This window comes from Mastomys coucha, unplaced genomic scaffold (assembly GCF_008632895.1).
Source record: "Mastomys coucha isolate ucsf_1 unplaced genomic scaffold, UCSF_Mcou_1 pScaffold6, whole genome shotgun sequence".
Taxonomy (NCBI): domain Eukaryota; kingdom Metazoa; phylum Chordata; class Mammalia; order Rodentia; family Muridae; genus Mastomys; species Mastomys coucha.
The window spans coordinates 115,537,031-115,546,964 of record NW_022196912.1 but is presented as its reverse complement, the minus strand read 5'-3'; the positions used below and the strand labels follow the sequence as shown (position 1 = coordinate 115,546,964).

The 9,934-nt window shown below is 37.0% G+C and overlaps 1 protein-coding gene across 6 annotated transcripts in view; it reads left to right on the top strand.

Moving 5' to 3' along the window:
- The first annotated feature begins 344 nt into the window (after positions 1–344).
- Positions 345–9,934, top strand: part of Tc2n (tandem C2 domains, nuclear) — a 92,708-nt gene continuing 83,118 nt past the window's right edge. Inside the window, exons 1-3 of one of the 6 annotated variants that reach the window (XM_031356329.1) lie at positions 345–482; positions 6,139–6,262; positions 8,045–8,075. The gene's annotated coding sequence lies outside the window, so the exon portion shown is untranslated. Of the gene's footprint in view, positions 483–512; positions 638–972; positions 1,059–6,138; positions 6,263–8,044; positions 8,076–9,934 lie in introns of those variants that run through there. The other 5 variants (XM_031356324.1, XM_031356325.1, XM_031356327.1 and 2 more) reach the window with 5 other exon arrangements.

Here is a 9,934-nt window from a genome sequence, read left to right as displayed (position 1 = left end):
TGTGTGTGTGGTGTGTGTGTGGTTGTGTGTGTGGTGTGTGTGTGTGGTGTATGTGTGGTGTGTGTGCGCGCGCGCCTGTATGTGGTGTGTGTGTGTGGTGTGTGCGCGCACCTGTGTATGTGTGTGTGTGCAGTGTGGGTGTTTTCTCCGTGATGTTTGGAAGCCTGAGAGGAGGGGGAGTAGCAGCTTAAGAGCCCTGGCCGGGCTTCCCTAGGAGGATCCCAACAGTCCTGGAGGCGGGAAACTCTGCGGAGGGGGTGGGGCGCAAGGGGGCGGGGAAAGGGGCGTGGCCGCGGAGGTGCTGGGAGTATCTGAGCACCGCCCGGTCAGTTGCAGGTAGCTAGGCGAAGCGGTGGGGCGTTTGCCGGGCGGTAGGTGCTCGCGGCGAGGGCGCCCGCCGCTGGCTGGCTCGCTGGCTAGCTGGCTCGCTCGAGCGCCCCGAGTGGAGACGCCGGGAGGAGCGCGAGACCGCGGCGCCGCAGGTGTGTGTCCCCCTGCGGGCGGGCGACCGGGCGGCCGGGCGGCCGGGCGGGCTTCTGGGGGCCGTGTGCCCGCGGAGTGCTGGCTGCGGCGCGGCGGCGGTGGAGTGTTCGCTCTCCGAGACTCTTAGCGTCTGTCAGGGATCGCGGTGGCCTAGGTGAGCGCGGCTGGGCCGGTGGCCTCCGTGACCGCCCGGGGCGCCGACCCACCCCTCCTCGGCCCGCTCGGGGGGGGGGCGAGAACCCCGTGGGCGCGGCGGCCTCTACCGGAGAGGCGAGCCACGCTGCAGCTGGCGCGCGGGGCTTTACCTGCGAAGTCGCGGAAGGACGTCCAGGGCCACTTTCCGGTTTCTTTTTGCACTTCGCAATAGGATTTCCACCTCTTCAGTGCTCTTCTCTCTCCCTCCCTCTCTCCTTCCCTCCCTCTGTCTCTCTCCCTCCTTCCCTCTCTCCCTCCCTCCCTCCCTCTGTCTCTGTCTCTGTCTCTGTCTCTGTCTCTGTCTCTGTCTCTGTCTCTCTCTCTTTCTCTCTCCTATGATTTTCCTTCGATATAGGGAGATAAAATAGTTAAGTTGTGGGGTAGGTGCCAAACCAAACATTTGTTAAGAATATTTTAAAGGAAGAGCGTACAGTTTTTGCTTTTGTAATTAAAATATTTTGATTCTCATTGTAGGTAGGCAGTCCGTAGAGATGTATTTTCTTTTACCGTAACAGAATCTACAACATCCCCCATTATTCCTACCTGCTTAATATTCAACCTGATTCAACCATTTCTAGAAGGAAGTTAATAGTATTTGAGCCTGAGATTAGAGGAAATTTGTTTTTTTATCGTCTCCTTTGTAATTTTTTTCAGTACGGATTGCTAATGAACATTTTGCCGTTATAACTAGGAGAGAGTACTTTTTATTCTTCACAAAAATTTAACTAGGTCTTGAACTTTGGTTCATTTGAATTATAATTATTGATAGAGTTCTATTTGAATAGAATTTATTAATGAATAAATTAACTCGGGTTGAGAGAAAACGAATTAAGATTCCTTTAGGTTATCTGGTAGTGTTGTCTAGTTGGCAGCAAGATTTATTGGTTTTTAGGTTTTTCTGAAGCCAGACTCAAAAATCGTGTAAGGGTATAGAAGATCGTTTAAGTAGGTAAAGAATCAGAAAAGAGAAAGACCATATAGAACTTATAAATATTTAAGTGATGGGTACAGACAACCAAGAAGACTGAAGAGGCTTTGAGAAAAAAAAAAAAGAGAGAAATTCTAGAAGACAGTGGAACTTAAGGAGTCAGGAGAAGAGAGCTTTAATGAAATGTTCAAATGACATGAGTCAAATGGATCAGGAAATAAAGTGCCTATTGACTTTAGTAACTAGTGGAGAAGGTCTTTGTCTTCAGCATACATAATTTGAGTGAAATAGTAAGAGCAGAAGCCAAACTTGAATTAATTTGAGTTGTAAATAGAGGATAAGGAAGTAAAAAATAGTGAGTGTAGAATCTATATTTTGAGAAAAATTAGGAAGTGACAACAGTGGTTATTAGAAGGGAGCTTATTGTGAAATTGGAAAGACTATAAAGACCAAAGAATAGCTTTTTGTTAAAATTCATTTTCTTCTCTCAAATTTTGGAAGCTGAGAACAAGTAGCTGATCATAATGAACAGCACTATTTATGAGTTGTGAATAATGTTATTTTAGTACTGCATTTTGTATACTGGTTTTAGCAGTTGGTATTAGTACTTACGCTACAAATAGGAACTGAATCAGACTGTGTTTCACTTGAAGTCCAGTACTGTGATACTCTAAACTTGCTTTTGGGTCATTTGACTTCTTCAGGTATGTCTTAATGATTCTCCTGGACGTCTTATGTGGAAATCAGGTGTTTTTACTAAATCACAATTGCTGCATACATTAATTAGAGCCTTGGGTTTAATATGCATTTACAGGAAATGCTCTTGGGTTACAATTCCTGTCTAATGTGTTCCACTGTGATCTCCACTTGAAATGTTGTTGTTGTTGTTGTTGTACAGTTCAGAAGAGTACTTTAGTGAGTGTATTACTTAGGACTGTGGAAAGGGTGCTTCAAAGGGAAAGTCTAATTACCAAGTATCGAATATGTGAAACTCTGATACTTTCACTGGTGTCAGTTTAATTTGCAGTAATCGTTTTGAAAACCAATTTTGGTAGTATATAATAAGATGAAATATACATAAACTGTATGCAAACAGTAGCCCAACAACATTCTAGAAAATGTAAATAACATGACAAAAACTACATTAAATTGATACAATGCAAGACTATAAGTAGGATGGATTAAAAGGGAGCATTGGGTAACTTTTGGGAATGTTAGATATATTAATTTACTGGATGTTAATAAAAATTTCCCCCAAATATTCATATATGGCTTATTTAACTGTAAATTTTAAAATGTGCAGTTTATTTTGGGACACTTTTGTACATTGATAAAGTAAGAAAGTAAATCAAAAGAGGAAGAGATGCTATCATTTGAGTATAATTGCTTCCTTTAAATAACTGTAGTTATGCCAGGATGACAAGATTGTGAATACTTTTAATTTTCTTCATATTTCATACTCTTGTTAATATATATTTAAGAAATTATTTTATATATGCAAAATGACATTAAACATATCTATAGATTTAAAGAATACAAATACTCATATGCTTAAGAAATAAGACATAATATATTTAAAGCTGTTCTTTGCATTCTACTTTTTCATTTTCTTTAAATTTTATTACATGGCTATGTGTTTCTAAAAATTGTATTGTTTAGTTTTGTCTCTTTTGAAGTACAATATAAAATAAATTGTACTGTATGATTTCTGTGACTTAATTTTTATACAGTGTCATTGTGTAGCTCAGATTGGTCTCAACCTTGCCATTCTCCTGTCTCAGCCTCCTAAGTGATGGATTATCACATATCACATCCTGCTCTATGATTCCAATACTATATTTGTTATAGTCTTCCATATTCATATGGTATAGATCATGTGCTTTTTATTATTGTGTATCACTCTGTGTGATTTTTCCACTGTTTGCCCATAATCCTGCTGATGGATGTTTAGGTACATTGCCATCTGTTTTTTTTCTTTAACTTTTTGCCATTAAAAGCTGTTTTTGTGATACTCTTCCAGTCCATGATTCTTTACATCCATGTACCTGAATTTCCTTGGCTTTTAAAATCTAAGAGTAGAACCGTGGGTCTTTATTTTAGCTAGATAATACTGAGTTATTTTATGTGATATTTATACCAATTATACCATCATAAGTAAGTGTTCTTACTATTCTTATTACCATAAGAAATTTGTACATTTGTAATTGCCTGGAAGTTTCCTTTTGATGATCTAGCATATAAAAGATAGTATCCCTTTGGGAAGTTTAATTTATATTTCTTTAATTATTGATAATGTTAAATCATATGTAGTTCTGTGGAATGTCTTTTTTTTCTTCTTCTAGAAGTTCTTTATCTAATTTTGAACTTAATCATTTATCAGTTATACATGCAGTTTTTTTCAGTAAATAGCTTGTCTTTTTAGTTTGTAGTGACTTTTGAAGAATATACCATTATATTTAATATACCTGTCTATGTCAACTTTTTTCTTTTTGGCTTCTACTTTCAGTGTATTGTTTAATTTTTCCCTTCCTTCATCTTATAAAAATGTAGTTTTCTGTTTTCTGCTGAAAGCTTTAAAATGTTATCTTTCAAGGTCTGTATCCCAATTTTCTGTAATACCTAAAACTACAATTGAAAATAGTCTATTAAAAACTGATATTTGGGCCAAGGAGATGGTTTGGAGAGTGAAAATGCTTGTTCTGCAAGTCTTATGACTTGAATTTTGATCCTTGGAACATAAGGAGCAGAAGGAGGTAGCTGATGAGTTTATAATCCCAGCACTTCTGTGGTGAGATAAAAGGAAAAGTCTGCCAGTAGCTCATGGGCCAGCTAGTCTGGAGTGAGTATAGTGCCTGAAACAAGATGTTCCTTAAAACAAGATGGAAGGAGAGAACCAACTCTCCAAAAGTTGTCCTTTGACTTCTACAAGTACAGAGTGGCACTTGTGCCCTCATGTATACAATAAATTAAGTTAATTTTGAAAAATCCTATCATACTTAGGAAGCATGCTATCATAGCAGGAAGACAACCAGGCTACATACATAGATAGCTACTTCAAGGTAAACTACCTAAACTATCAAGTAACAAAACCTTGCCTCAAAAACCCAGAGCTAGGAGTATTTCTTAGTGGTAGAGTGCTTGCTGTGTATGTGGGTTTCATCTTTAGTACCACAAAAAGGGAGAAGATTCTTTCATATTTATAGCCTTAACCTATGTATAGTTATTTTCTTGTGTGATGTGAGGTACGGGGATCCAGTTTAGTGTCCCCCCCCCATATAGTTAATTCATTTGTTGAATGCTCTAATTTTCATCCTAGTGATTCCTGTCATGTGCCAACTTTCTGTGGATTTGTGAATGTGTTTCAAAGTTATTGTTTCTTTGAACTGTTTATGTATTCTTGCTTTATAGGCTTGCTTTAGTTGTAGAAAGAGCTTTGATATTATTCCATATTTCTTGTAAAACTAGACTTCTCACATTTTATTTTTCCTTTTCCCTTTTAGAAGTAAACTTTTACTCTTCATAATATATTGCTTTATTTTTGAATAAGTACTGTAATCACTTTAGGTGAAAGACAAACAAAACACAAACAAACAAAACTCCCTTTAGGGAGCCTTTAGGTGCTCTAATGTAAACCATATTGGGTTTAAATCTTGTCCTATTTCACCAAAGCTAATTTTAAGTTAAAAAGTAAACATGGACTTTATTTTGTAAATATAATAAGTTGCAATTTGGAGCAAATTTTACATAGAAAATAACCAAGGATGCTATATCCTAAGAAATGGGAATTGGCATGTCAGAAAACTAAAAGAATGCTGGAAATATGAGAGTAAGGAGCTCTGAAGTTCTGTTTGCTTGAAGGGTATTTGCTTAAGTAGGGGAACTTGATGGCTGTGAAGTACTTGGTGTATTTGTATTGTGGAGGACACTTGGAATACATCCAGAGCGCCTTGAAGATAAGTTAGAGCTTCTGCCCCTGAGTCTTAGATCCCAAGGGCTGATTTGTTGAATAAGAATTGAAAAATTACCTTTTTCAAAGAATCAGAACACTGCTAGCAAAATTGCCATGGTACCTAACTAAAATAGAAAGGTAAGAAAAGCCTGTCTTTGGCAAGTTGTAACCATCAAATAAGCCAAATGAGGGTGGGTCAAGTAAGGGGTGTGGAGAGGTGGTTATTTTTGATAAATTAAAAAAAAAAATAATGAAATGTCCCCTGTTAAATTATACCATTCAGGAGACCACAAGACTGCTTGTGATTCCCCTGAATAGTGGTTCTTAACCTTACTAAGGCAGTGACCCTTTTGTATAATTCCTCATGTTGTAGTGACCTCCAGCCAAAGAATTATTTTGTGGCTTCTCCCTAACTGTAATTTTGCTATTGTTATGAATCACAATGTAAATATCTGATACATAGGATATGATATAGGAGCCCCAAAGAGGTCATGACCCACAGGGTGAGAATTGTTTCCCTAAAAGGAACATTGTATCCACTTGTATTATAGTAACTTCCTACTTTCTCTCCTCTATTTTCTAGCAACCGCCTATTTATCTTGTGTCTCTGGATTTGCCTTTGAAAAGAATCAAGCTCTGATCTCCATGTCTCACTTCTTTTACTTAACATATTGTTTCTAAAGTTTCTCTATGACAAAGCATGAGAGGTACTTCATTTTTTGTTCTTGTTGTTGAATAATACCCACTGTATAGGCAAATATATGTCACATTTAATTTTTTTCATGGATAATTGATTGTTCCTATTTATTACTCTTTCAAGGAAGGCCACTATGAACATTTGTGTTCAGGTGTTTTTCTTTTTGTATGAAAATATGTTTTTCATTTTCATAGGTATTATTAAACCAGAAATAGGATTCCTAGGTCATATGGTAACTTTTAGTGAAGTTTTTGAGGAAGACCATGATATTTTTTAACAAAGCATTTGTACCACTTTACATTCTTAGCAGCAATGTGATGCTTCCGGTTTTTCTTCATGGATTTTGTGTTTTCAATTACGCTTTGATATTTCATTGTAATATTATTTGTATTTTCCTTAGTCATTGAATTTGATCCCTTTTTCTTTCTTTTCTTTTTTCTTCTTTTTTTTTTGTTTATTTGCTTTTTGTTTGTTTGTTTGTTTGTTTTTTGAGACAAGGTTTCTCTGTATAGCCCTGGCTGTCCTGGTATTCACTTTGTAGACTAGGCTGGCCTCAAACTCAGAAATCTGTCTGTCTCTGTCTCCCAAGTGCTGGGATTAAAGGCAGCACCACCACTGCCCTTTTTCATGTTATTGGACACTTGTTAACTTGGAGGAATACCAAATTCTTTGCCTATTTGGATTTGGTTCATTTAATTCAAAATATAAATGTAAAATAATCAAGTAAGTTATTATAAATATATATTCTTAAAGATGTCAGTTTTTATAAATGTTCTGAATGAAAATGTCATCAAGATTTTTTTTCTTTTATAGTTAGACCAGATTGGAAAAGTAATTGTTCAGATCAGGCAAGCATTAGAATAGCTAAGAAAAAGCTGAAAATTAAGAGCAGTAACTATGGCTAGCCCTGCTATACATTTTAAGCTTTTAAAACTAAAATTACATGATATCAATACAGTAATACATTGACCAGTGGAAAAGAATAGAAAATATAGAAGCACACCCAATTATACGTGGAAATTTAGTATTTTAATAAAGGGAGCATTCTAATGGTATGGGAAAAATAAAAAATTAAAATACGTATTTTATTTATTTATTATTTTACAAGGGTGTGTATGTCTGTGTGTAAGCTCCAAGTGTGGAGGTTAAAATATGGACTGTCTCACAAATTTACATATCATTTCTACATAAGGGTCATCCTAATCTCCATATAACTCTAGTTTTAATATATGTGCTGCTGAAAGTAAGCACATGGGATTTTGAATATGTGGTTTTTGTGGTACTGGGATAACCAACTTGGACAAGATATGTTTAGACACATTTTATATACCATGTACCATGTGTATAAAAAATTAACATAGTAATTAAGATAACATGAAGAAAAAATGGTAAATTATTTATGATGTAAATATGGAGAATTTTACTATGACTTAGTTTAGTTGCAAGAATGAAAATCATAGATATAATTACACATGTAGGTATATAGTTAATGTGTTTATATATCCAGTGCTTCAGAATCTAAAACTTCAGTGTGAATATAATGCTATAAGTAGAAATTTTCACACCGTAGAACTTTGTTTTCTGTACAAAATTACTTTTGAATATATAAGGTGGATATGAAAAAAGATTATACTTAGATCTGGTTTCAATCCAATGTATCTCATTATTTTTGTATAAATATTGTAAGATCTAAAATCTGAAACACTTCTGATCTCAAGCATTTTAGAAAATAGTTACTTAATTTGCATATATGTATGTATAGATATATATGCATATTTGGTGTTTGTTTCAGGGGATCAAATCTTGGACTTTGCACATGCTAGGTAAGTACTTTGCCACTGAGCTACATCACAAGCTTATATAAATCCCTTTTTCATAAAAGAGAACATAGTAACCAAATCAAGAAGCAAAGGATAGGTTAAAAGAACATTTCCCACTTATATAGTGGATGTGAGTTAATCTCTGAAATACATAAAAAAAATCTTCTAAAACTAGATAAATGGGAGCTTATGAACACAGATGATACATATATAGCTATAATTTTGGCTTATGTGTTAAATGATGCCCAACATCATATTCTAAAGATTTATTTTCATATTATATGTATTGGTGTTTTGCTTGCATATATGTATGTGTATCTTGTGAGTGTAATGGCAGTAAAGGCCAGAAGAGAGTTTCAGTGTTACAGATTTATCTGTCATTTGGATGTTGGGAATTGAATGCCAGTCTTCTGAAAGAGTCGATTTTTTTTTCTCTTTCCATAATATTTTTATTGATTATTTGGGAATTTCACAACATGAACCTGGATCACATTCATTTTTCAGTCCTCCTAGGCCCACCCTCTCCAAAAAGAAAAAGGAGGAGGAAGAAGAGGAAGAAAAGGGAAGAGGGAGAATGGAGAAGGGAGAAGAAATAGTTGTTCAATTTGTGTTGCTCATATTCTCAATGGAGCATGGTCAAAAGAAGAAGGAGAAGAAAGAAGGAGGAAGAAGGAGAAAAACAACCCTCAACAGATACAAGAAGATTGAAATAATACAATGTATCCTATCAGATCACCATGGTCTAAGGCTGTTCAGTAACAGAAGAAACTACAGAAAGCACACATACCTTGTTGGAAACCAAACAGTTCTCTACTCAATGACAAATTGGTCAGGGAAGAAATAAAGAAAGAATTAAAGATAAACTGAATCTAACAGAAGAGAAAGTGGGAAAGAGCCTTGAACTCGTTGGCAAAGGGGGAAATTTCCTAAACAGAACTTCAGTCGCTCATGCTCTAAGATCAAGAATTGATAAATGGGAACTCATGAAACTGGAAAGCTTCTGTAAGGCAAAGGACACTGTCAATAGGAAAAAAATGCCAGCCTACAGATTGGGAAAAAAATCTTCACTAACCTCACATGTGATAGAGGGCTAATATCCAAATATATAAAGAACTCAAGAAGCTAGTCACCAAAAAACCAAACAACCCAGTCAAAAAAAACCCAAGAATTCACAACAGAGGAATCTCGACTGAGAAGCACCTGAAGAAATGTTCAAAGTCCCTAGTGATCAGACAAATGCAAATCAAAACTATCCTGAGATTCTACCTTACACCAATCAGAATGGCTAAGATCGAAATGTCAGGTGACTGCACATGTTGGAGAGGATGTGGAGAAAGAAGAACACTTCTTCATTGCTGGTGGGATTGCAATCTGGTACAACCACTCTGGAAATCAATCTGGAGGTTCCTCAGAAAATGGAAATAGATCTACTTGAAGACCCAGCAAGGCCACTCTTGTAAATATGCCCAAAAGATGCCCCATCATGCTACAGGGGCACATGTTCCACTATGTGTAGCCCGCGCAGTCGTCTCGCCAGCAAGAAGACACGCAGACACTAGGATCCTTCTGCAGCAAGCATTTATTGCATCATGAAGAGGAAGACCCCGAGCCAATAATCGGCACTGCTTATATACACCACAGCGCGGCATGTCCGCCCATGATTGGCTGTTTGCTCATCACCCCATGTGACGCCCCGGGATGGGCCATGACTTGGCGCCTTTTCACTCTACGCACATGAGCAAACAGTTGTTTACCAGGAGTCAACAGCGGATGTAGGCGCCATCTTGTCAAGGGGAATGCCTCTCCAGCTCTACTGCTCTCCACATCTCCCCCTTTTGTTTTAGTTAAAAGGGAAGGCCAAA